Genomic DNA, 26,005 nt, shown 5'->3' with positions numbered 1-26,005 from the left:
AAGTCCCTGCTCTTATGGAGCTTATATTATAGTGAGGGTAATCAGACAACAAAAAACTTTTAAAAAATCACTTAGTGATAAATGCTATGTAGAGAATTAAAATAGAATGATGTAATAGAGAATGAGTGGATAGCTGCTTTAGATTGGCAGAACAGGGAATACCCCTTTGAGGGCATGGCATTTAAAATGAAATCTAAAACATGAGGAGGAAACAGTCATATGAAGTTCAACAGATCAAGCATTCCAGGCAGAGGAAATAGCTATTGCAGAGTTTCCAAGGAGGAGTGGACTTGGTGTATTGGAGGAACAGAAAAGGCAATGTGATTTAAACATGGTGGTTGAAGGGGAGAGTGGTGCAAGATGAGAAAGGCAGAAGCCAGATGATGTTGATATTTGAAAACTAGGGCGATTTGTTTCCTTTGGAGACATATAATCATTGTTATAATATGAGTTGACTTGTGGTTAAAAAGAATATTCTGGTTGCTGTATGGAAATGGATGTGGGGGGTCAAGAGCGGAGGCAAGGAGACCAGTTATGAGCCTCTTGCACTCAGTCAGATGAGAGTTGATGGTGACGTGGACTGGGGTAATGGTAGAAGAGCTGTAGAGAAGTGGACATTTCCTTTGGAAATAAAGTTGTCAGGGCGTGGGAGTAGCTGAGGAGAGTGAGGCAAAGAGAGGAATCTTGAATTACTTGTAGAATTTTGGCTTGAGCCACTAGTTGGATAGTGATGCTGTTTATTGTGATGAGTAAGACTGTGGCAGAACATACTTGTCAAGAATTCTGTCTCGGCTGTGTCAAGTTTGAGATGCCTGTTAGACAGCTAAATGAAGAAACAAGATAGGCAATTGGATAGATTAGCGTGGAGTTCCTTTCTGGGAGAAGTCTGGACTGGAATTGTAGAGCTGGAAGTCATCAAAATGTAGATGGCATTTAATGTCATGTAATCCAGTCAGGAGGGCACCTGGGGATGGTTTGTGGCTAGAAAAGTGAGGTCTGAGAAAGAAGGAGCATCACGTAAGATAGGAGGAAAATCAAGAGAGTGTTGTCATGGAAGCCCAAATAGAGAAAGTGTTTCAGAAAGGGAATCGTCAACTGTGTTGAATGCTGTTGAGAGATTATAGAGAAGTGTCCTTGGGATTTGCTAACCTAGAGCTTATTGGTCACTTTGACTAGAACCATTCATTGGAATGGTGGGGAGAGAAGTCTGATTATAGTAGGTTGAGGGGAAAAATAAGATGACGAAGCATTTAGCCATTTTTTCCTTTTTGTATGATCATGGTGGAGGTTTTGGAAACCACTTTCTTTGAAAAGTTCTTGTGTTGTTACTAAATTCTTACCTATTTGCATTCAATAAGGTCATGTATTTTTACTGAAGTGTTAAAATCTCTTAATGTTTTTGTACCATCATTTTAGGTGAATTTCTGCTCTCTAAAAAAGTACTTTAACTAGGCTTGTGAGTAATATGGAGTCCTTGGGAGGCACAAACGGTTAAGTGCTTGACTACTAACCAAAAGGTTTGTGGGTGGAACCCACCCAGAGGTGCCCTGGAAGAAGGTCCTGGTGAGCTGCTTCCAGAAGGTCACAGCTTTGAAAACCTTACGGAGTGCAGTCCTACTCTGTGATACGTGGGGTTGCCACGAGTCAGAATCGACCTGACAGCCACTGGATGAGTAATGCAGATACACTGGTGAGTGAATTAGATGAGTTGGGTCCCTGGCCTTGGAAAAGCAAACTGGCTTGACCTTGAACTTACTATACATCAGTTTTCTCAGTTGTCAAATGAGAATAACAGGACCAGTTTAGCTCAGTGGGTGGTTGTGAGGCATGACTACTAATGAAAATAATTGTAAAACACTTTTGCAAGTTAAAGTGTGATATAAATGCTAAATAATAGTTCTGACTGGGATGTTGTGAAAATTAACAACATGCCGTCTGTTAGAGGCCTTAAATTCCTTCTGAGAAAGGTGATATATTTTTATAAATACTATTTGAGGGACATGATACCATGTCCCTCAACAACATGTCCCTCAGCAAACGGATGCAGCGCTGGAAGTGCTCACTCATCTGTGCGAAGAAATTTGGAAGACAGCTACCTGGCCAACTGACTGGAAGAGATCCATATTTGTGCCCATTCCAAAGAAAGGCGATCCAGCAGATTGTGGAAATAAGTGAACAATACTGTTAATATCACATGCAAGTAAAATTTTGCTGAAGATTGTTAAACAACAGCTGCAGCAGTACATTGACAGGGAACTGCCACTGCCAGAAACTCAGGTCAGATTCAGAAGACGTGGAATGAGGGATACCATTGCTGATGTCAGGTGGATCCTGGCTGAAAGCAGAGAGTACTAGAAAGGTGTTTACCTGTGTTTTATTGACTATGCAAAGGCATTCGACTATGTGGATTATAACAAATTATGGATAACATTGTGAAGAATAGGAATTCCAGAACACTTAATTGTGCTCATGAGGAACCTGTACATAGACTAGGAGGCATTTGTTCTAACAGAACAAGGGGATACTGTGTGGTTTAAAATCAGAAAAGGTGTGTATCAGGGTTGCATTTTTTCACCGTATTTATTCAATCTGTAAGCTGAGCAAATAATTATAGAAACTGGACTATCTGAAGAAGAGCTGGGTGTCAGGATTGGAGGAAGACTCATTAACAACCTGCGTTATGCAGATGATACACCCTTGCTTGCTGGAAGTAAAGAGGACGTGAAGCATTTACTGATGAAGATCAAAGACTACAGCCTTCAGTATGGATTATACCTCAAAGTAAAGAAAACAAAAATCCTCACAACTGGTCCAGTAAGCAACATTATGATAAACCGAGAAAATGTTGAAGTTATCAAGGTTTCCATTTTACTTGGATCCATAATCAACACCAATGGAAGCAGCAGTCCAGAATCAAGTGACATTTTGCATTGGGCAAATGTGCGGCAGAAGTCCTCTTTAAAGTGTTAAAAAGCAAAGATGTCACTTTAAAGACTAAGGTGTGCCTGATCCAAACCGTGATATTTTTAGTCACCTCACATGCATGGGAAAGCTGGACAGTGAATAAAGACTGAGGAATAATTGACTCGTTTGAACTATGTCATTGGTGAAAAGCACTGAGTATACCATGAAGAACAAACATCTCTTTCGAAAGAAGTGCAGCTAGGATGCTCCTTAGAAGCAAAGATGGGGAAACTTCATCTCACGTACTTTGGACATATCAGGAGAGTCAGGAGAGACCACGTCCCTGGAGAAGGACATCGTGCTTGTTGATGTAGAAGGTCAGCAAAAAAGAGGAAGACTCTTAACCAGATGGATTGACACAGTGGCTGCAATGGGGGGCTCAAGCATAACAATTATGAGGGTGGTGCAGGACCGTGTAGTGTTTCGTTCTGTTGTGCATGGGGCACTGTAAGTTGGAAGCAGCTCTAAGGCTCCTAACAGCAACAACAACAATAGCAACATTTGAGGGAAACAGTAGCTGAGAATTTGGGAAAACATATTGCTACCCTAATTTCTGGAATTTAACAATAATGAAATGACTTTTTATTATAACGTTTATTTCTGAAAGGTTTATCGTAATGTCACCTTAGCAGATTCATGTCAAGGGTATAAATGTCATCCTGTGGCAGTTACGGAGCCCTGGTTGCCCAGTGGTTAAGAGCTCAGCTGCTAACCAAAAGATGGGCAGTTCAAATACACCAGCTGCTCTGCTCTCTTGAAATCCTGCAGGGCAGTTCTACTCTGTCCTATAGGGTCACAATGAGTTAGAATCGACTCGATGGCAATGAGTTTTTTATCGCAGTTTCAGAAGCCCTGGTGGTGTGATGGTTAAGCACTTAGCTGCTAATGGAAAGGCTCCTTGGGAGAATAGACCCGGTCATCTGCTCCTGTAAACATTTCAGCCTAGGTAACCCTATAGGGCAGTTCTGCTTTGTCACACGGGGTCGCAGTGAGTCAAAATTGGCTTGATGGCACACAACACCATGGCAGTTACAATGTTAAATGTTTAAAGGAATGATCGGATGGGGTGATTTATAGTCTACATTTAAAGCATCACAACCAATCAATAGAACTACTCACAAAAAGTATTGAAAAAGCATTTTAATTTATTATAGGTGACACCATACAGACACTTTAATGCAGGATTAGGTGATGGTTGCGATTAGGCTTGAAGAGGGACGTGCCATTTCTGGCAAAACTAGCACTCCTTGTTCCACACCTGAGTCTAAATATAGACTCGGTGGCATCATTACGTATAATGCACTTAGAAAATGCTTGAAATTTGAATCTGCTGAACTAAATTTTTCTCAGCCTCAAAAGTGGCATTAACAATAGAGGAAAATTGGAATGTGGTTCTTTTGATGTTTAAAACTGATAAGGGAAGACCGAAATGGTTAAGTGATAGTCTGCTGACGTGCTTAGAGTGCTTAGAACTTCACCCTGCTGACAGATCAATTGGGATCTTGTGTATTGTTTTCAGTGGGGCCTGTGTAGTGCTAATTTTAGAACAAAATGACATGAAGTTCTTAGCTTTACCTGGGTTGGAATTTAATCTTTTTTCTGGAATTTAAATTCTCCCAGAATCCATTACCTCTTTGTGTCAAGGACAAGTAAAAAGCTTAGGTTTCTTTTCCTCTTTGATGGGAAGACTATACTTGCTTTTGCTGTCCCCGAGGCGTTAATTGTATTTGCTTTCTTTTACATGTAGTGACTGCAAAAGGGGTCTCTGAATGGCCTGCTTCCATGGCAAGGACAGTTGAGTAAGCTTACTTTCTTGGAGATGTTTTACCACTGTGGTTTTATTAAGACTTCATTATTTGCTTCCATCATCTGTCTTGTTCATTGTTGACTCAGGTATTGGCTTCAATTCTTTTATGTTGATGGATAAAGAGTCATCTTATATCCTTATTTTAGTTCCTTTGAATTTGATTTGCAGTTTACCTGTATCCGTCCTGTAGGGTCGCTATGAGTCGGAATCGACTCGATGGCCCTGGGTTTCTGGGTGTATCCATTCTATTACAGATCTTCTTCCTAGAGCAGATACTTCACAAAGCTCCTATCCTAAATATTTTTTAGGAATGTATTGCTTATGGTGGGCATCCTTAGGTTTTTTTATTCAGAGTAGTCAGGGTTTCTCTGGAAGCTGGCATTTAAGACTGTTCAGTGAAACAACTTTCAACCATTACCTAATAATATTGACTGTATGTATTTTTTGACTGTAAGCATTTGGCCAAAATACATTCTGTGACTGCTAGTTCATGCGTATTCTGTTCCTTTGGTTATTAGTCTTTTTCATATTGCCTTGTAACAGCATTTTGTATATTGTGGCCATTAACTCTTTTTCATAAATGTTACAAATCTTTAAGACTATGATTAAGAAGTGAGAAAGCAGGCTATTGCATCAAATGCTAATCCAAGATGGTATTTGGTTAAATTGTTTATTTGCCTTGGTTATTTGAGTAATGGTAAGCTGCTTTTGTCTCTCTCCTTCCAAAGACGCATAGAAAAGCTCCTTCTGTCTGAAGTAAAGTGTTGGCTCTATGTTGGTTATAATTTGCTTTTTCTGGCTGGCATAGCCGCCTTTTTGTTTTCTATCTCCTGACAGATTATAGGATTGTGGGGAAACAGCGTCCAGGGCTTTTTCAGGAACTGTGCCATTTTATCTACAGGAGAAGCCATTGGCTTTGGCACTGGAATAGAATTGGCTCTGCATTTAAAGATGCCAACTCATGCTTGATTCACAAGTTTGCTATCTCATTTTGTGTATGTGTGTGTAAAACTTTTTCAGGGTATTGGCCTTTACTTTTTCTACCATGTGCTGCCCTATCAGTATAAATTAACAACTTGTCCCTTCTCTCTAACTCCTCTTCTCTCCCCCACTGCTCCCCCAACTGTAACATCACAAACCATAGTAAGAGATGCAACAATTATTTTGAGGATTGTGGAAAATTGTACCACACCAGTGTTTCCGTTGACCTTATGGTGACTTTGAGCCTTAATTCTGGTTTATCAGTTATAGTCTTAGTCTTTCCTGTGGAGGCTTGAATTATTTAGGTGTGGAGATGATTTGCCAACCAAGATGTCTCTTTACAGAAGTTTTTTTCAAAGTCATCACTGAAGGCTAATTGTCGGAGTACTCTGTTTCCTAATTTGGGAAACTTAATTTGTATAAGAGCACATTTAGGGAACTTTTACTAATCCATTTACCCTTGACACACTCATTTCGGTGGGGCCTGGCATAATTTATCCTGATTTCAACTGAGAATTTTAAATTTTAAAATGTAAGCAGTCTTACCTCCAATTATATTTGTTACCTCCATGCTTTTTAAACTGTCCAATTTATTTTAAAACCTAGCCAACTAGGTATTTTAGCAAATCTTCATCACCAGATAATACCTCTCTTTCTATAGATAATAGTTTAAAAATAACATCCAGGTAGAGGTTATTTCCATTTAGATTAAGATGAGGAATATTGCTAGTAGGTGAATAAACCAGTTTGGATAGGCTGGTTTGTGTAGTGTGAATTGTGATATGGACACATGTTTTTCCTTCCTCTGCCAGGAATTCTCCTGCCTCTCCTTAATCTCTGGCCCCAAACACTCAGTTCTCTACTGTTACGCATTCCGTTATTTAAAAAAAAAAAAAACAAACTGATATGTCTAGACTAGGTACCTTAAAGACAGGGACTGTATCATGTTCATCTTTTTATCTCTGGGGTCTGATAGAGTTCCTGGCATATAAACCAAAAACCAAACCTGTTGCTGTCGAGTCAGTTCCAACTCATAGCGACGCTGACCTTTTGGCTAGCAGCTGACAGTTAACTGCTGCGCCTACTGTGCCACGAGGGCTCCCCCTGGCATATAGGAACACAATAAATATTTGGTGATGTGAGTGAATGAATGAATGAAGTGAAATCTGAAAGATACAGTGAATGGATTTTATGCTTTGCTCTAGTGTCTGAAAGAGAAAGTACAGCCAGTTTTTTGTAAAAAAAGAACTGTTAAAGAACATCTTGCTACATTGAAATAATAGTTCAAAGCATTGACTTTTTTTTTTAACTATCACATTTGTTTTTTCAGATTTGCTGTTCTCTTTAAGTCTAGTAAATAATGTTTCTTTGTCAAAGTCATTGTGCTCTGTTTCATGAGCTTTTGAATTCTCATATGGCTTGTAGCAGGTCTTTATGGGGGAAATGCCTTTCTTTTAAGAGTGTTAGGTTTCCATTCAGGTTAGATCATTGTTACTGGTTCGTTTTTGTTTTCATTTCTACTAAAGACTGTATTTATTTAGATTGGAGTAAATTGAATATCGAAGTCACTTTTTTTTCTTGTTATAAATGTTATTCAGGAAATTTGGAAAATAGGGTACTGTCTTAGTTATCTAGTGCTGCTGTAACAAAAATACCATAGATGGGTGGCTTTAACAAATAGAAATTTATTTTCTTGATTTTTAGGAGCCCAGAAGTCTGAATTCAGGGTGCCTGCTCTAGGCTCTAGTGGAAGGCTTTCTCTCTGGGTCAGTTTAGAGGAAGGTCCTTGTCTCTCTGAGCTTCTGCTCTTGGGTGATCTTCATGTGGCTTGGCATCTATCTTCCCCCACCTCTGCCTCTCTTAATTGCTTGTTTAATATCTTTTCTATCTCAAAAGAAACTGACTCAAAATATACCCTAATCCTGTCTCATTAACATAATACACATAACCTAATCCCCATAGACATAACCTAATCCTGCCTCATTAACATAACAAACACAGTCCATTCACAAATGGGATTATAACCACAGGCAGAGGTTACGATTTACAGTGCACAGTTTTGGGGGACACAATTCAATCCAAAGGGGGTACTCAAAGAAATATTGAGGTACAAACAGTGATCAGACTAGGTGGATGTTACTAAACTAGTTTTCAATCCAGCCCACTAATCTTTTCCCTTTATTTCTGAGAGCTGATGTGTTTATGTTTATGTTCTAACGTCTTTTTCTGATTATTAAAAGCAAGACATGGTCAACATAGAAGGTTTAGAAACTATGAAAAAAGAAGAAAATAATCTAATTCTGTTGCTCAGCTAATGTCATTAAAAATTACAAAATTAATACTTTTTTTTTAATCAAACAAAACAAATATGTATATTTAAAAAAATGTTTCATTCTGCCTTTCTCCTCCGATTTTTCTCTCAGAGGTAACCACTGTTGACAAATTGGTATGTATACTTCCAGATGTTTTCTTGACCCTACAGACGTATATAGTATTCATATGTACTTAAAAAACAGATGTGATTATTTTATAGTACAGTCTGAAACTTGCTATTTTAAACTTTTAATTGCAACATGATATACATATGGAAAAGTGCATATATCACAAGTGTACAGCTTAATGAATTTTCACAAATTGAACATACCTATTTTAACTAACTCCCAGATCAAGAAACTACATTGCTAGCCTTCTTGAAGGCCCTCCTGTCAGTTTTTCCACAATACTGTTGAAGTGTAGAGTGAATAAGTACTTAGACAGGAGTGGCATAGTTAGAACTTGATTATTTATTTTATCTTGGAAATGAATGAAGAAAGTTATTAATAGCTTTAGCTTTGGTGTCTATTATGAGAACTTGTACCATTTAATTGGTTTAGACCATTGTTTTGCTATAAAGTTTACTGGTCTAAGTATTTATTGAAGACCTTACTGTGTATACCTTACTGTATAAAATTGGCAAGGGAGAAAATGCAGAGATAAATATAAAACTAGTACTAAATTGTATGGTTGTTGTTGTTAGGTGCGGTCGAGTCAGTTCGACTTGTAGTGACCCCATGTAACAGAGTAGAACTGCCCTGTAGGGTTTTTTTGGCTGTGATCTTTGTGGAAGTAGATCACCAGGCCTTCCTCTCTCGGAGCCCCTAGGTGGGTTCAAACCGCCAACCTTTAGGTTAGCTGCGGAGCACTTAACCGTTTGCACCACCAGGGTTCCTTAAATTGTGTGGTAGTGATTCAGAAAAGGAATCACTGGTGACAGCATCAAAGAAGGCTGCACAAGGGAGGTGGAATTTGAGCTAGGCCTTGAAGAATGGGTAGGTGTTAAATGGCATGGTTGTAACAGCACAGTCAAGGCAAGAAAAGTAGAACTAGACCAACATGCACAGTGAGCAAGCAGATCACTGCAGATTGTTCAGCCCCTCTGGACCTCAGTGTCTTCATCTGCAAAAATGGAGGAAATACCTATTTCATAGGTTTATTATGACAGTAAAAAGGTAATGTACATTTCTTGGCATGGGGCTTTGCATCTGGTGAATGTGCAATAAATTGAACTGTTGCTGTAGTCCTTAAGGAGAAGAGCACTGGAAGAAAGCTGTGGAATGCAGACTGTGGGAGACTGGGAAGAAGTTACAGTTACCCCCACAGAAACGGTGGTGTAACGGTCTCTGTTAGGGTAATGGTAATATGATTTAAAAAAAAAAAAAAAGAAATTTGAGGGACATGAAAAGAAGCTAGACTTGAATTTCTCTTTAGAAGGAAATATTTTGGGGCTCTCCTGTGATCTTCTATTAAATAATTAAGATCATTTTGTGGTTTCTTGGATATAGAGACTTTTGGCAAGATGAATTTGACTTTTTAAATATTCAGTTAAGGCAGCTGAATTTCCCTAAGAGTTCCTTGTTTATATCTTAGAAGAGAATATTAGAAGTTTTGTCTGAAATACCCAGTTATGAAGAACATTTGTGATAATAATGGCGAGACGGATAAGCTTTTTTTCCTCCTATGCCTTGGCAAATTAATTGGCACATGTTGATCTTGGGAGGATTTAATTTTTAGTTTCTTTTTAATACTTAACAAGAAAAAAAAGTTGCCTTTATCAAGAAAGCTAGAGTTTGAAGGAACATATTGATGCAGGTTTCCCTTTGACATCAGAAGTAACCTTTTAAGGTAGCCATTTTAAGCAGTAGCCTCTTGAAGTATTGTTTAGTTATTTAAATATGGAAAATGCCAGAGAATTGCTAGGTTATATGGAGGAGAGTTACAACTGTTCTAGTGCTCAGGGAAGTTTTTGTTTCAGGTCAGGGGAAGGTGGAGAGGGGGCTGGACTTAGTTTCTAACTAATCTGGCAGACTTTTACAGGCATAATCTAATGAAAAATTTCACATTTGCTTTTTCAACGCGGAACTTAATAAAAGCTAGCCTGTGAGACACCGGTGCAGTTCTTCTGTAAGTCAGTTTAAGCCAGTGTCTTTTAATTTGGGTTAGAAAAATGAACTGGCTTTTAAAATGGGCATGTCATACAGCTCCTTTTCCATTTTCCAGGAAGACTGAGGTTATGTATATGAAATGGTTTGAGCCCCACCTAAGAAGGAGCTACTTGAATATGAAGTGGTTTTATGTCGTATTATTATAGTAGTTGTTGGGGAACTAAGTGTGGTTATAGAATGTGATGTAAATATTTACCATCTTGGAATTGCAAGAGCTCTATGGACAAAAAATGACCACCTAGGTAATAGTTTGCCTTTCTTCACACCGGTTTTGTTTTTCTTAATTTAGCCCCGTGTTTTGCTTCCCCACTATGCCAAAGAAAATATCCTGCAAGCTTTAGCGTATTCTGTCCCAGCAGCTTTATGCCCTAAATTGGCATTGGTGATTGAAATGTGGATACAGCCTGCCATTTATGTTGTGGCCTGCCCATCCTGAGAGTTTTTTCTAATATTAGGTATACAGTTTAAATGAGACTTAGGCGTTTGCTTCCTAGTTGTGTTGAAACCTGCTAAGTGAGTGACTGTCCTAGGTTTAATTGGTTGTGGATGTCTTGTATCGGAGCCTGGTTGGAGCCAACTGTGGGGTTGTTTTGTCTTTGCAGATGATTTGATATATTCCTTCCTCTCCCACCTCACCAACTTCCAGACAGACACATACCTTCCCCACATGACCCCCCATCCCTTTAATTTCTCCGTCGCGGGAAGCAGGAGTTTCTGACTGGAAAGATTGATGTGTGAAGGATCTAATATGCAAACCTACATCTGTCCATGGTTATGAGGGAGTGCAACTGATTAGTCTAAAAAAGGAAGGCAGAGAGAGGCCTGGAGAGCATCTTTTTACTGTCAGTGTCTCCTGGTAGCAGTTGCTGGGGGAAGTCTGAGGCACTTGGGGAGGTACTAACCGGATAGGGCTCACTCCCAGTACCCCGGCAGAGAGCGAGCGGGGAGACGGGGGCGCCATCACCTGGCTCCTCTGTGGGATGCTTGGCTCAGGGCTCTGGGCTTTGGGGTGGGGGCCCGCAGAGATGTGGGCAGCACTAACAAAGAGGAGCCGCGGCGGGGCCGGGGCGGTGGGTAGCTGGCCTATCCCCGGCGGCTGACCTCCCAGTGGGCCTCCCCAGTTGGCTGCTTGGCGAGTCTCTCTGCTGGCTCCCTGTCTTGCCATTGGCTGTGCAGACGGGAGGGGGCTCGCGGGGGGCTGGTCTGGAGTTGAGGGGGCGGGGCTGGCTTCCGGTGGAGGCGAAGGGGAGCGTGCGGCAGCCGGCTGGGGGAGGGGGTGTAGGCGCACCGCAGAGTGCTGAGCTCGCAGAGCCTGGCACCCGGAGCTGCCGCCTCCCCCTCCCCCTGCCAGGGCCACTAGAACCCGGTCTCATCCATCTTCCTAGGGCGGGGGCGAGGAGGGCTGAGCTGCCCTAGGCGGGCGGGGTGGAGCCCGGAGCCCCACCGAGTGCCGCGGAGCGAACCTCACCTCCCTTCCTGGGCGCAAGGTGTGTGTGTGTGTGTATGTGTGCTTTTTGTAACGCAACCCTGACTTTAGCCGACTTAACCTTGTAAGAAAAGGGGGTAGGGAATGGGAAGTAAGATTTCCACATCCAGTCAGTTTATTTTTATTTTCTAATGCTCCTGCCTTTCCGTCATCTCACTCCTGCAGCAGAGTAAGGAGATTCAGGACTCTTACCTCCTTTTACTGATGGTTCCATGTCGGTCGCATAGTAAAATGCACAGAGAAGAAAAAAGGAGCCCTTTCTTGTGTGGCATCCGATGCAGTAAACCGCAAAAAAAAAAAAAAAAAATCTGGGAGTAGGTTTTTGGAGCTGTATTACATCCGTGTCCATTAAGGCTGTCTTCACCATCTTTCATACTTGGGACTGCCTTAATCAGCAACAACAAGGTGCTTGTAGAAAAAGGGAGCACCCTCAAATGGTGATTAAAGGAAATCCTGATAGTTGTTAGGGATTAACTCTGCTAAAGTCCCTTCCTTGAGTTTATTGTCACTGGCTTCGTGTAAGTAGCTCAGCTCGGTTGGAGAAACACAGAGCCGGCAAACTTACCTTGCTGTTATTGAAACTTAAGTTTTACCTGTTTCTCTGTGGGCGTATTTCTTATATTCATAGGTTCTCAGAAGGATTAGTGTCTGTGATTGAAGACAAAAACTGAGTTTATCCAGGTGAATTTTGTTAATTTGTTTATTTTTCAAAGCCTCCCCCTTCACTATGAATTTGAGTGGTTTTTATTGCATTACAATTTAAATTATATTCATCTCTTCTGAGTGTCTTTGCTTCTGCAACGTATGGATCCTTCTTCCTGAAGGACATGGATCTCCAGCCAAAATCAGGAACCTCTTTGTAAATTTCAAATTGAGAGGGACGTTACCAATTGAGGATATAAAACTTAAAATTTGTGATGTTAGAAACAGGATGTGTGTGTGTGTGTGTGTGTGTGTGTGTGTGTGTGTGTTGGATGTCTGTGTTTGTGGTAAACTTAAACTTTAATCGAGCATTTCCAACCGAAGGTGTTTGGAACAGGTTTATCTTAATGTTGATTAGCAAAGAGCTAAAGTGCCAGAAGGGATGAGTATCAGTTTTTTGGCAGCACCTTGATGAATATTAATTATGTGACTCGGAGTTCATTCTTGCAATCCAGATTCAGCATCCAGAGATTGTTCTAACTGGAAACCAATTTTGAAGACAGACTTATTATGCCAGAGCTGTCTTACGGTTTTAACTGGATTAGTGTTTTTCCTTTGCATTGATTTATTGTATTGCTGACCAGTCAGAAGCAGTTTAGGTGAAAAAAAAAAAAATTTATTTATTTATTTAGTTAGTTTAGGTGAAGGCAGGTGTTATTCAGAATAGGGATGATGGGATAGGAAATGCCCTCAGTTGTGGAAACTTATTAGGGATCAAGAAACTTACTGTATTTTTTTTATATCTGAAGTAGCCTTAGTATAGAATTGTGCAAAAAGCAGATGCGCAGGAAACCTATGTTGTATTTTGGATTTTTACTTTGTTACTCATTTGTGGCTTAAGACTCCATGAATCATGTTGAAATTGGAAGGGAAAGAAGATCCATCCAAATGTTGTCTTGCCTAACTTGTTACTGAAGAATAAAGTGTTAAAAATCAGTGATTGAAACTACTGTGTAAGATGAAGTGCACTTTGATGTCTAAGATACGGCAAACTAGAGAGACGACCAAAAAAGTAAAAAGCAAACCTCCACTTGGAGAGCATATTAAAGCATATACTACTTCAACTTAATTCTGCCAAAAAACAAAAACAAGTTGTCCTCCTATTTGACATTCAAATTTTATACAGGTTTTATTACACTTTGCTTACTTTATTTTTTTATGTTTCTATTTTCTTGACTGATTTGTGTAATCAATACCTTGCATGTTGCAGTAATTTCCCCAAAGAATTTTTCCCGGTAGACGAAAGGCTCTATATAGAACTAATAATAAATGTATCTACATTGATCTCCAAATACGATTTAAGGGTGATGGAAACCCTCAAATTTGATACTCTGCAGGGAAGCAATTTTATGAAGCCATGACTTCCCATAATCTCTTAGGTAAGGGAACATAGTGCTGCAAAGGTCAGGGTAGCTAACTTAATTTTCTTTAGCAATCTGTTTGTATTCATCCTGCTTATTTCTGTGAGTCACAGCTTAGAATGTGTTAAGAAAAAGGGCCTTGTGTTCTCACTAAGAGGGAGACTCAGCCCAATCCACCATTCACATCTAAACTGTAAAGTGATCCCTTGAGAAGGTGAAGGAAAAGATTGGACCCTTGGCGTTGCTTGATTTTCATAATAATCAGCTTGAGAATTTGGTATTTAGAAAAGCTTGCTCAAGGTGAGGAAATATTAGAGGCAAAAACCTGGGAGTGCTGCTCTCAATGTGAGAGACATATTTAGAGACAATGAATGCATTCATATGGAGATGTGGCTGATGGTAGTTTTTAGCTACTCTGACTCTGCTTTGTCAGTCAAATGTCAGAGAAGGTATTTTGTGTGCCTTTAAGCATAACCCTCTCCCCAGGAGTTGACTGTTGGAAGCGGAATCTTTTGAGGAGGTTGTTTACTGTGAATTCAGAAGGTAGGGGACTTGGTAGAGTCAGAGTCTGTTATCTGTTTACAGCTCAGATAAGGATGTGGAATTGATGACTGGTGAGTTACTGAACTTTTCCTAATGAATGGCTGCTAGGCAAAGAGCATCTCAATCAATTTAATCCTCTAGATGTGGTTTACAGGTCTGCTCTTGGTGAAGGCTGAAACCGCCTTTCTAACTATACTGCCCTTTATGAATTCTTGCTGCACATACATATATATGTTGCTGAGTGGTTCAGAATAAAGAACTAGAATGATGTCTGGATCTCACTTCATCCATCCAAGATAATTTAGCTTTTGGTAACCTGGACCAGCATTGTTATTAACTTCTGGATCAGTCCATGGGGTGGGGTTGCTCCCCAGTATTAAGATAACCACTGTGTTTGATTATCTTTGGTTTTGTAACTGGTAGGGCAGTGAGCTAAAGTATTCATTTTGGAATCAGGCCGATGATAACACTGCCCTTGGGCCTGGATGGATGGAAAAATAGGACAGAGTAAACAATTGAGGGCATAAATAATGAATCTTCCAACTGAGCCCTGGGAGAGTGAAGGAGATTATCCTCAGAACTGTTCAATCTGGCAGTGAAAGGGGAAGAGTCTACTGAATTAATTACCGGGACTGTGTTTCATAGGGCACTTATTATGGGCATGGTAGAGTTCAAAACAAAGTTGCCTTTCAGATATAAACCTTTAATCCATATTTTTGTTCCAAACACTTAGATTGCTCAGTTATTTATTTGCTGTCTCCATCAACTTTTTTCTGTATAAGCATTCTGTGAGCATTGACAGTCTTTTTGTTTGGCCAGATCTTAGAATTTTCTTAATTAGATGTTTTCATTATATGTAACTCTATATATGGTAATAGAAGAAAAGAAAAAGGCCCAGGGCTTGGGTTAAAGGAATTTTTTTGTGCTGTGAGTACGTATTATACTTTGAAATTAAATGTAGGGTTGTAGGGTGTAATTATATAACAACTCACAAAAGCTTGACAATTTATTCAGCCCAAGAATCATTTTCAGTATTAAGAAGATAAATGTTTTTACTTTTGGATTGGTTAGCAACTTTCGTACTGGGAATTGTATAAGCATGCTCTCATTGGTCTCAGCATTTCTCTCCGGTAGGGAAAATAATGCCCGAGAGTGTCTAACTTGTCTAGACAGTGATTGGGTAGTGAGGCCAGACCCAGAGCCAAGGTCTCTGAACTATTCCCTTCTTTGATTCTCTTATATATTTAATTCTTTTCTCCCAGAACTCCTTTCAGGATCCCTATTTGAAATGATTTCGGATCTTCTTGTCTCTACCCTGCGAGGCCATTTTTATTTCTTTAGTTGTGAAGGGAATCTAAAAACCAGGATACCATTATCAATCAAGAGAAGAGGAAGGATCAGGATGAGGGGTTGGAGGAATAAAAGACGATGTAAATCAAAGGCCAAGTTGAAGTTTTATTATATTTGGTTCTGGTGGGTCCCAGGAAGGGAGCACAGATTAGATCAAATTCAGGCATGAACTGAGTTTGTTACATTTCAGTCTGGCTGAAAAGGATGAAGATCATCTTTACAAAGGTATGGGCCATGCTCCAGTTAAGGGCTCATTCCTGATCAGAGTTTTGACTATTCATGCAGAAGGGCAAACAGGGAACATGTAGACAGGTGAAACCCAAAGAAATTCCCAAGACCACATTTTTAAGCAATAGCTTTAAAGTCCTCTACTTTTTAACTGGGATTTTCCAGCTGAAAAACTGTTCAGGCATTTGTTTTCTTTTTCTGGTCATTTGAGAGACCAGTAGAAAAAAGATAGCCAAGAGCATAGATTACATTTAGCTTCTTAGTATCAAAACCGTACCATTGCGTTGAGTTGATTCCAACTCATAGCGACCCTATAGGACAGGGTAGAATTGCTACATAGGGTTTCCAAGGCTGTAATCTTTATGGAAGCAGACTGTCACCTCTTTCTCCCTCAGAACAGCTGGTCAATTCGAACCACTGACATTTTGGTTCGCAGCCGAGCGCTTAACCGTTTTGGCACCAGGGCTCCTTAATCATCAAAGTAGTGTATAACTCAGTACTAGAGCTAGGAACTTCAGTTTAATAGTGTTGAGACAGTTTTGACTACTTTTTTTTAATACTTAAAACTTTACCCTTGCTACCTAATTGCGCTGAGGTCCTATGGAAAAGTTGAGATCTTCCAATTAAGTCATAGGGAAACTAGCTCTTGATATTGGCGTGTCTTCTTTGTTGGCATCTTCTGGCCCTGCAGTGCAGTCATGCGCCACATAATGTCTGTTCCGGCAACATCCATCTGTGTATATGTCTGTGGTCCCATAAGGTTGTAATAGAGTTCAGAAATCTCTATCAGAGAGTAGGACTTAGTGGACTTAACCGGACGTAGAGAACATAACAGCTTCCGGCGTGCAACACGTTGTCTCATGTCTCTTATGTACAGAGTGATTGTGCTGCCAGATGTATAATGGTACAGTACATATATAATGTATAACATATGTCTTGGTAGTCATAATAAACATGTATGTTACTGGCTTATGTGTGTACTGTACATTCTATCGTTATTTTAATATGAACTTTTCCTACTTACAAATAAGTTTACTATATAACAGTCTGTGCTTCGACTTGTAGGCAGCAGCATCCAGTCTCATTTACCTCCTATCTCTTGAGTGTTGTGTTATCGGTTTAATTTTCTTTTGAAAATATTACCGTGAAACGCATCCTGGCTCCGAAGCACAGCACAACCAGTGCTAATGATAGCAGCAGCAAGAGGCAAGGGAGAAGTATCAATTTGGAAGTGAAACAAAAGATACACCATATAGCTTTGTGAAGTACGTAATATGGTGTTCACACAACATCCAAATCAGAGAACGCATTGTGGCATTAAGTGATGAGTGACTGTGTATGTGAATCATCCCGTGAGGGTGAGCTGAAGATAGCCAACCTAAAGAAGAACTGTTAAACCTTTCTCTGACTTCTTCCAACATAGGACTGTGTGTACTTATGATCAGAGATGTCGGCTGAAATGAAATCCATTTGGAATAGTCAGATTTTGTATGACTAAAGAAGTACTGTAAGTCATCACTTCAAAGCTGGGGATTTCTCCAAATGCTTTTTGGTGGAAAAATGTTTCTTGCATTTTTTTTTTTTTAAGTGGTAGTTTCAGCTAAATATTACAGCAGATTTTAAAAGGCAAGGTTTCCGTGACCAATTGGCAGTTAACTTGCATTCGGCAAAGTGGTTTGAGGATCAGTTGCTGATCTGAGTAAAAATCAGATTTTATGACACTTATAGAATTGAAATGATTTAGATGACATCCCCACTGCTTCAGAGGAGAAATATAAGCATTATTAATCATAACTTAGATTTTTTTCTTTCCTTCCAAAAGCTAAACCTACTACTGACATTTCATTTATGTTCACACTATTAAAAAAAAAAAATGCGTTGCCGCCAAGTCAGTTCCAACTGCCATAGCGACCCTATAAGGAAGCAGGTATCAAGACTATGAGCAGTTAAAAGCAGCTCATCCTAGGTTGCAGTGTATCAGTGGAGAAGTCACATTTCCGGAGTTCCTGAATGGTGTCCTCTGGCTGGAAGACATTCATGTTGTAGCTCTTAAGGTACTGGTTTGGCTTTTGCTTATCTTGTTCTCCCAGAACCTCTTCAGTTTCAGGACTTGAGACCAGTAGTTTAATGAAGAATCCAAATTTTGGCTTTAACCTGTTCTGCCAGGTGTTATTGTGCCTTCACTAAAGTGCTTTACAAAGGAAAAGTAGTTGGGCTTCATTCAATCCCTGTGAGATACAGTGCATTCGGAGCGTGATACTATGTTAGAACATTCTCCAGAGAGACAAAAGGAACCTTTCCTTTTAAGAAAAGTCCTTTGTCTATTTCTGTAGCCCATGGCAAAATTAAGTTGAAACAGGGAGCTTTTTAGCAAGCTGTATTTTCATTTTTGCCTCTTCTCCAAGCTGAACAAATGTCCCAGCTGAAATACGTCGTCTGTATCATTCACAGTATGTTTTGGGGGAGCGCGTTCCTAAGTGCAGCTAGAAGTGAGGCTGATGCCACCTCAAGCCTGCACGCCAGTTTTGAAGCTCTCTGAAATTGTTTATACCAGCTCCCTCTCCCCCTCTGCCCACGTCTGTTCATCTCAGCTCCCTACACATAATTTGAGAAAGTACCATTGTTCAACAGGAAAAGGCTAGTCTTTATCAAAGACAGTTACATCCAGCAGTGATCTGTGTATGTGTGCAGGCAAGCATGACTTTGTTGCATTATTGCTGGAAGAGTTTTCTATGCTACAGAAACAAGATTTGACTCTTCAAACAAATTGATAGATTACATTTTATTAAGAGTGTGAGTGCCTAAGAGTTAAACTTGAAATGAGGAAAAAACCAATATTATTGTTCAAGTGCTTTAAAAAATGTCTACTACCTAATTATAAGCTGTAATGCTGTTTTGCGCTGAAACTAGCGGATAAACCGTGGAGAAACTAGTTTCAGTGAGGACTGTGTTGACTGTACTATTTAAAAATTTTTAAATTGTGCCCCCATCTCACTCAACTGTCTCCTTACGCTGCTTTATTATTCTTTTTTTGTGTGTGTGGTAAATATATATATAACAAAACATTTGACATTTGAGCATTTTTTACATGTACATTTCAGTGACATTAATCATGTTGCTTTATTATTTTTTAATAGCATTTACCATCTTCTAAGAGTCCATAGGAAACCCTGGTGGCATAGTGGTTAAGTGCTACGGCTGCTTACCAAAAGGTTGGCAGTTCGAATCCGCCAGGTGCTCCTTGGGAACTCTATGGAGGGCAGTTCTACTCTGTCCTGTAGGGTCACTATGAGTCACAATTGACTCAACGGCAATCGGTTTGGGTTTTTTTTTTTTTGGTTTAAGAGTCCATATAATTTACCTGTACATTATATGTTTGTCTGACCACCCCCTACCTTCAACCTCCCCTGCCCCACTAAAAATGGAAGTACAACACAGGCAGGAATTTTGGTCAGTTCTGTTCATTGCTGTGTTCCCAGCACCTGGAGCACTGCCTGCTACATAGTAGGTACTCAATAAATGTTAGAATTGGAGTATATGCGAATGGATTATTGTCTTCCGGGGTGGGGGACAGGGACTAGTTATCAAGGAGTTGATTCCGACTCATGGTGATGACTCCAGGTCTTCCTGCAGCTACTACTAAATTGGGAAATGGATTCTAGCTTAAGGAAAAGAATATGTGGAAAAACTCAAGGAACTAATTGGCCTAGATCAGGGAAGTGACAGGCATTTTAATAGGATGCAAATATGAAGGACCTTTATAGAAAGATAGGTTACTAGCTCTTACTTACCTTGACAGGGTACATAGGAGAACAAAGGAATAGGCTGAAGCTCCTGAGCAAGGAATATAAGACATGCAGAAGAATTTTCTTGATTTTTGAGAATAAACAGATGGATGACCAAAGAGAAATGGATTCTCAGAATGGATTTTCAACTCTGGCACCATGTTGGAGGCAGTGATAAGAGTAGAAGGAGCACACACTAGGAGCCAGAAAACCTGGTTGTAGTCCAGACACTCACTAACTTTGTGTCCCTAAACTGGTTTTTTAATATGATATAGTTCCTAGTTGCTTTATCTGTGAAAATGATACCTGCCCAGACTATCTCATAGGGCATTTGAGAAGATCAAATGAAAGAATCAATGTGAAAGCACCTTGAAAATTGTAAAGCTCTATACAAATGTAGGGTGCTATCAATGACTTTACCAAACCACCTTGGTTAAGTGATTTAGAATAATGGAAGTTAGATTTAGTGGTCATCTTGTCCGAATCCTAGCTAATGAAAATAACTCTTTTCCATCATTCCTGATAGATGGGCATTGCTTTTGCATCAGCATTTTTAGTGCTGTGCCACTGTTGAACAAGCTCAAATTGTTAGGTTCACCTAAAATTGCCTTCCTTCAGACTTTAACTTATTAACCTATTTTTGATCTCTGGAGTTCAGAGGTAAAGCTACTCCCTTCTTTGTATGACAGCCTTCTTATGACACTCATTTGAGATCGTCATCTCTCACCTCGACAATCGCTATAGCCACTTAACTGGCTTCTGCCATTTCCTTTTTGTCTTTCACACTTACAGCAGACTTATTTAAAATAGACATCTGATCATATTTTCTTAAAATCGTATCTCCCCATGGCTTGCAGGATAAAGTCTACCCTAGGGTTACTGGGTTTAGCTAATAATAGTTATAACTACCATCACTGAGCACTGTGAAAATGGTGTGGGGGCAGCGTTTGACCTCCTCTAACTTCACAAGAGGGAAGGAGAACTGAGATCAACAGCCCAAGGCTGATTCTTACGAGGTGGACGTCAGACATGCCTCCTCTCTCTGCCACCCTTACCAATTCTGACACCAACCCACCCTCCCATGGCACTTTCTACTTCTCTGTTGGGTTCAATAATTCATTGCAGTGGCCACACTGAACTCACAGACACTACTGAGGATTATGGGGTTTATTAGGGAAGTGTAACAGGTTACAATTTAGGTTTAAGAATGCTTAGGATACAGTTCTTCCATCGGGACAGCCACTTCTCAGCCATGCTCACCAGCATGCGTCTCTCTGGCCCTTGGCCTCTGCCCTGTCTGGGCAAGTGTTGCAAAACTCTTGGCCCCTCAACCTCTGTCCTTCTCGGGCAAGTGTTACAAAGCCCTCTTAGCTCTTCCGATAAGTGTCTCGAGGTACTTTTGGACCCAGGATCCCTGTGCTGAGACGCTTCTGGAACCAAGAGACCTGGAGACAGAGCTGTAACACTGAAGACGGCGAGAAGCAGTGTCAGAGAAACGATGGCAGGAGAGACCCACAGGAGATGGTGAAGTGGCTTCCCGGCCCAGGAGCGAGAAAGCTGAGTGCCTTTGAGCAGGAGGCTTATTGGTGGAATGGGGTGCCTCTGCTCTGGAATTGGCTCTCTTTGAAGCCTAGTCCAGTCCCCTTGGTGGGCCACAATTACCTTATTTGTACAGTCCTTCCCAGTCACTTGGGCGGGAGTTAAAAAACCATGGCAAGAGAAAGTCTGCCCAAAAGCAGTCCACCACACTGCAAGTACATACTGACTAATGCCAGGCACTGTACTAAGTACTTTACAGATGTAATCTTTTTTAAGGTGTTGGGGCCACTTTTATGCTGATTGAATGGCAAGAACATTGAGTTATGACTCTAACCCAGCCTCCTCTTAATCTGCTATTCTGTCTCTAATATGTAACATAAGGCCCTTCATAATATGGCACATCAGGTTCAGCACATACACTCTACTCTGTGTACCAGACCACTTGTGGTTCAGTAAACATGCCATTTGGTTTTACAACAGCATGCCTTTCATTCTGCTAGTTTTCCCTGCCTAGAGTGGCCTACACTTCTCAATCTGGTAAATTCTTACTCAGCTTTCAATGACCTGTACTCTTGTTCCCCTTTTTTCTTGCTGTCCCTTGAAAGTATTCGTTTCATTATCTGAATTCCCAAACAGCTTTATTTACATTTCTCACCAGGAATTTTGCTTGTCATATTTATATTCCTAATACGTAATACTGTCACAGTGCCTGGCACATAGTAGGTGCTCAGTGAATGAGTAAATGATGTCCCTCTACTAGGTGTTCTTTTTTTCAGGCTAAGCATTCCTGTTGCCTTTTGCTATCCATTATTATGATTTCCTAGATCCCTCACTATAACTATTGCTTTCCTCTCTGTTTTTTACCGTTCATTCTGGTTTGAATCCCTGCTGAGAATTTGCATTCCGCCCCCCCCCCATCCGCTGAATCAGAATCTACATTTTAACAAGATCCCCAGGTAATTCTTATGGATAATAAATTTTGAGAACTCTTGCTCTACTAGTGGTTCTCAGAATTGGTCCCTAACCAGCAACATTATCATCGCCTGGGAACTTGTTAGAAATGCAAATTATCAGCAGGGGTTCAAACCAGGACAAACCGGTTCCAAGCCCTGTTTTTTACTTATGTCTGCACTATTCCTAGGCTTCTCCGTATTTCACGTCAGAAAGTGTTACATTTTAAGGAGTAGAGGAAGTATACTGCAATCTTCCAGAACTTACCAAAAAGTACCAAATGGGCAGGTGGTCTCGCTGCTTCTTTGGGAAAAGTTCTGTTACGGGTTGAATTGTGTCCTCCCAAAAGATGTGTTAAAGTCCTAACCCCTATACTTGTGAATGTGGCCCTGTTTGGAAATACACTTCTCTCTTAGTATCCCTGGGAGATTGGTTCCAGGATCCCCCACGAATACCAAAATCTGCGGATACTCAAGTCCCTTATATAAAACGGTGTAGTATTTGCATATAACCTATGCACATCCTCCCGTATACTTTAAATCATCTCTAGATGACTTATAATACCTAGTATAATGTAAATGCTATGTAAATCGTTGTTATACTGTATCATTTAGGAAATAATGACAAGGAAAAAAAGCCCCCCCCCCCCAATATTTTCTATTAGTGGTTGGTCAAATCTGGATTCTGAACCCAAAGATGTAGAGGGCTGACTGTAGGGTTTTCTTTTGTTAACGAGGCCATAGTGGAGTAGGGTAGGTCTTAAAAGGTCTGAGTGGTGGTTTGAGGCAGATGAATGTTTAAGGAGCAGAGCTAAGCTAAAGGTGGCCAGCGGTCATCAGAATTAAGAGAGAGGCCAGCAGAAGCAGGGCTTCAAACCCCTTATTTTCAGTTTGACACCCTGTGGGGAATCTGCATTTCCACCCCTGAATCAGAATCTACATTTTAACAAGATCTCCAGGTGATTCTTATGTATACACAAAACCGTTTGCTCTGTCTGGGTGTGGAAATGCAAATTCTCAGCAGGAGGCCAAACCGAAAAGTACTGGTCAGAAGCCCCACACGGAAGGAATCCACTTGGGCAGAGACCCTGATTTGGGCTTTTAGTCTCCAGAACTGTGAGAAAATAAGTTTTTGTTCTTTAAAGCCACGCACTTGGGTATTTGTGTTATGGTAACACTGGGAAACTAAGACAGGTTCTGGTTGCATTCATTTCTAGCTACCTCTTTGCCAGAATAGAATCCAGACCACCTAAGAAAAATAAACGCGTAGCACTTTGTACCTACCTGCTTTTCTCTTCTGCTTTCTGTCACTTGAACAGGGTATCTTTCTCCTGTCTACAGGTTACTAATGATATAAAGACCACAGTTTTCCTTTCTGAAAACAGAGTGGCTTCCTGAGACACCACAATGCCTGCAGGAGTCTTAGTTCCCTCAGGCTGTAGACACAGTTAAAAAGCAAAGAGTCTGATACTCAATTCCAGGGGAAAGAGTACAGTTCTTTGCCAGAATTGAAGGTAAATGAGTCAGACAGCAGGAAATCTATCAGCTCTAAAGTCCATTCAGAAGTGATTTAATCTTTGTTCTTGAAGCGGATCTACAGTGCAATTTGCCTGTCTAAAAATGAGATTACCCAAGGTTCTTTTATAAGAAGGTAAGTTATTAGTCCACTAGTAGCTTCTGGCCTTGCATAATGTCTCTTACTACTGCCTCATCACCACACATGCTAGTGGCGCAGGGCACATCTAGTGCATAGTACTAGGGCAGGGAGATCAGGCCACAGTGCCTTACTTAGAGCATCCGGGGGAAATGTCACAGTTCTCAGCAACCTTGAGCCTTAATGGGTTTGGTTATTGTTAAAATTCATCTTTATCAAAGGAAGCAGCAGTTAATGATTTTTCTCTTGGCCCGACATGCCGGGCATTAGCTGGAATTGCTGAGTGATGTGCAGTGAGGAAATCATGAGAGCAATTTCATGTTTGTCCACAAATTATCATTAGCAGTTTCATTTGCAGATTGAAGAAGCAGGAGGAGTGGGGTCTTCGCCAGTTGCAGCTTCCTGTGATTTAGGGCATTAGTTCAATTATGTCCAATTAACTTTTATTGCAGATAGCGGTGATAATTATTTGCAGGTCAGTTTTTTGGCTGCAGTTATTCAAGGCCGAAGTATGAATTTGATGGATTATAATAACCAGAATGACACATTTCACTCCCTCCCTCTACTGCAGTTATTTCTTTTTCCAGACCTCTTTTAGACAAGAGGTCAAAGCATTGTAAAAACCCATCTCACAATTAAAACATATCGTCCTTCTTTTGAAGAGCTGTGTATAGGATCATATTTTAAAAGACTCTATTAAGGAGCAGCCTTAATGACTTTTTATATTCTGAGATCATACCCTTGAGTTCACTGCTGCTCATCATAGGAGAATAGACTGAGATGGAAATAATGTCATTCACAGCAATGTATGCTTTTTATAAGATTATTGTAATTGGCAAGGTGCAGTTTGGTCTTTTGGTTGCATTTTAAATTCTCTTCAGAGCACGGAAGAAAACTTTTGGACGCTTTTTAAATTAGTAGGATGCTAAGGACACATTTGTTTAGCTCTATAGGAATTTTAGTATGTCATTTTAATAGAAAGTTTTTTGTGTTATCTTTGGAAACTGCCCTTGCTAGGTGGAGAAAGAGGGATAGAAAGAAGGAAAACAGTTTCTCTCTCTCTCTCTAAAAATGACTCTTAAATCTTTTTGTGATTTTCCCTTCAGGCTTTCCCTTCAGTATTCTTGTTTGGTGGTTACCCTGAAAGTAAATGGTTTTGTGAGCAATGTCTTATTTCCTTAAAATGCAAAAGGCTGAAGTTGATTCCAGTTGGGGCTAGATCTCCAGGTGACTTCCGATTTCTTTCGGATGTTCTTGTCTGCCTTAGTGTCCTGTGTTGCTAGGTTCTCTTCCCAATTGTTGATCAGTCTCCTTGGATATCTTCATGGATGTGGCTGTATAATTTTGTTGAGAATAAGTTGCCGGGGAGTTTGGCAATGCATTTTTTTTTTTTTAGTAATTTTTATTGAGCTTTAAGCGAATGTTTACAAATCAAGTCAGTCTGTCACATATAAGCTTATATACACCTTACTCCATACTCCCACTTACTCTCCCCCTAATGAGTCAGCCCTTCCAGTCTCTCCTTTCGTGACAATTTTGCCAGTTTCTAACCCTCTCTACCCTCCTATCTCCCCTCCAGACAAGAGATGCCAACACAGTCTCAAGTGTCCACCTGATACAAGTAGCTCACTCTTCGTCAGCATCTCTCTCCAACCCATTGTCCAGTCCCTTCCATGTCTGATGAGTTGTCTTTGGGAATGGTTCCTGTCCTGGGCCAACAGAAGGTTTGGGGACCATGACCGCCAGGATTCCTCTAGTCTCAGTCAGACCATTAAGTCTGGTCTTTTTATGAGAATTTGGGGTCTGCATCCCACTATTCTCTTGCTCCCTCAGGGGTTCTCTGTTGTGCTCCCTGTCAGGGCAGTCATCGGTTGTGGCCGGGCACCGTCTAGTTCTTCTGGTCTCAAGATGATGTAAGTCTCTGGTTCATGTGGCCCTTTCTGTCTCTTGGGTTCATAGTTATCGTCTGACCTTGGTGTTCTTCATTCTCCTTTGATCCAGGTAGGTTGAGACCAATTGATGTATCTTAGATGGCTGCTTGTTAACATTTAAGACCCCAGACGCCATATTTCAAAGTGGGTTGGCAATGCATTTTAAGAGCTTGTTTTTGTTAGCATTTGTTTAAAGTGAGGGAAGAAAGTTCATGGCTGTTTGGAGAAGGACCATAACACACT

General features: G+C 40.4%; 1 protein-coding gene across 4 annotated transcripts in view; it reads left to right on the top strand.

The window, feature by feature from the left end:
* The window catches only part of LOC100658036 (protein FAM222B), a 90,444-nt gene that overhangs the window by 12,500 nt on the left and 51,939 nt on the right, over positions 1-26,005 (top strand). Inside the window, exon 1 of one of the 4 annotated variants that reach the window (XM_064271479.1) lies at positions 11,480-11,720. The exons of the other annotated variants lie outside the window; for them this stretch is intronic. The gene's annotated coding sequence lies outside the window, so the exon portion shown is untranslated. Of the gene's footprint in view, positions 1-11,479; positions 11,721-26,005 lie in introns of those variants that run through there. 4 annotated transcript variants of the gene reach the window in all.

This window comes from Loxodonta africana, chromosome 18, assembly GCF_030014295.1.
Source record: "Loxodonta africana isolate mLoxAfr1 chromosome 18, mLoxAfr1.hap2, whole genome shotgun sequence".
NCBI lineage: Eukaryota > Metazoa > Chordata > Mammalia > Proboscidea > Elephantidae > Loxodonta > Loxodonta africana.
The sequence above is the reverse complement of the archived record's forward strand: the minus strand, read 5'-3'. Positions and strand labels throughout refer to the sequence as shown.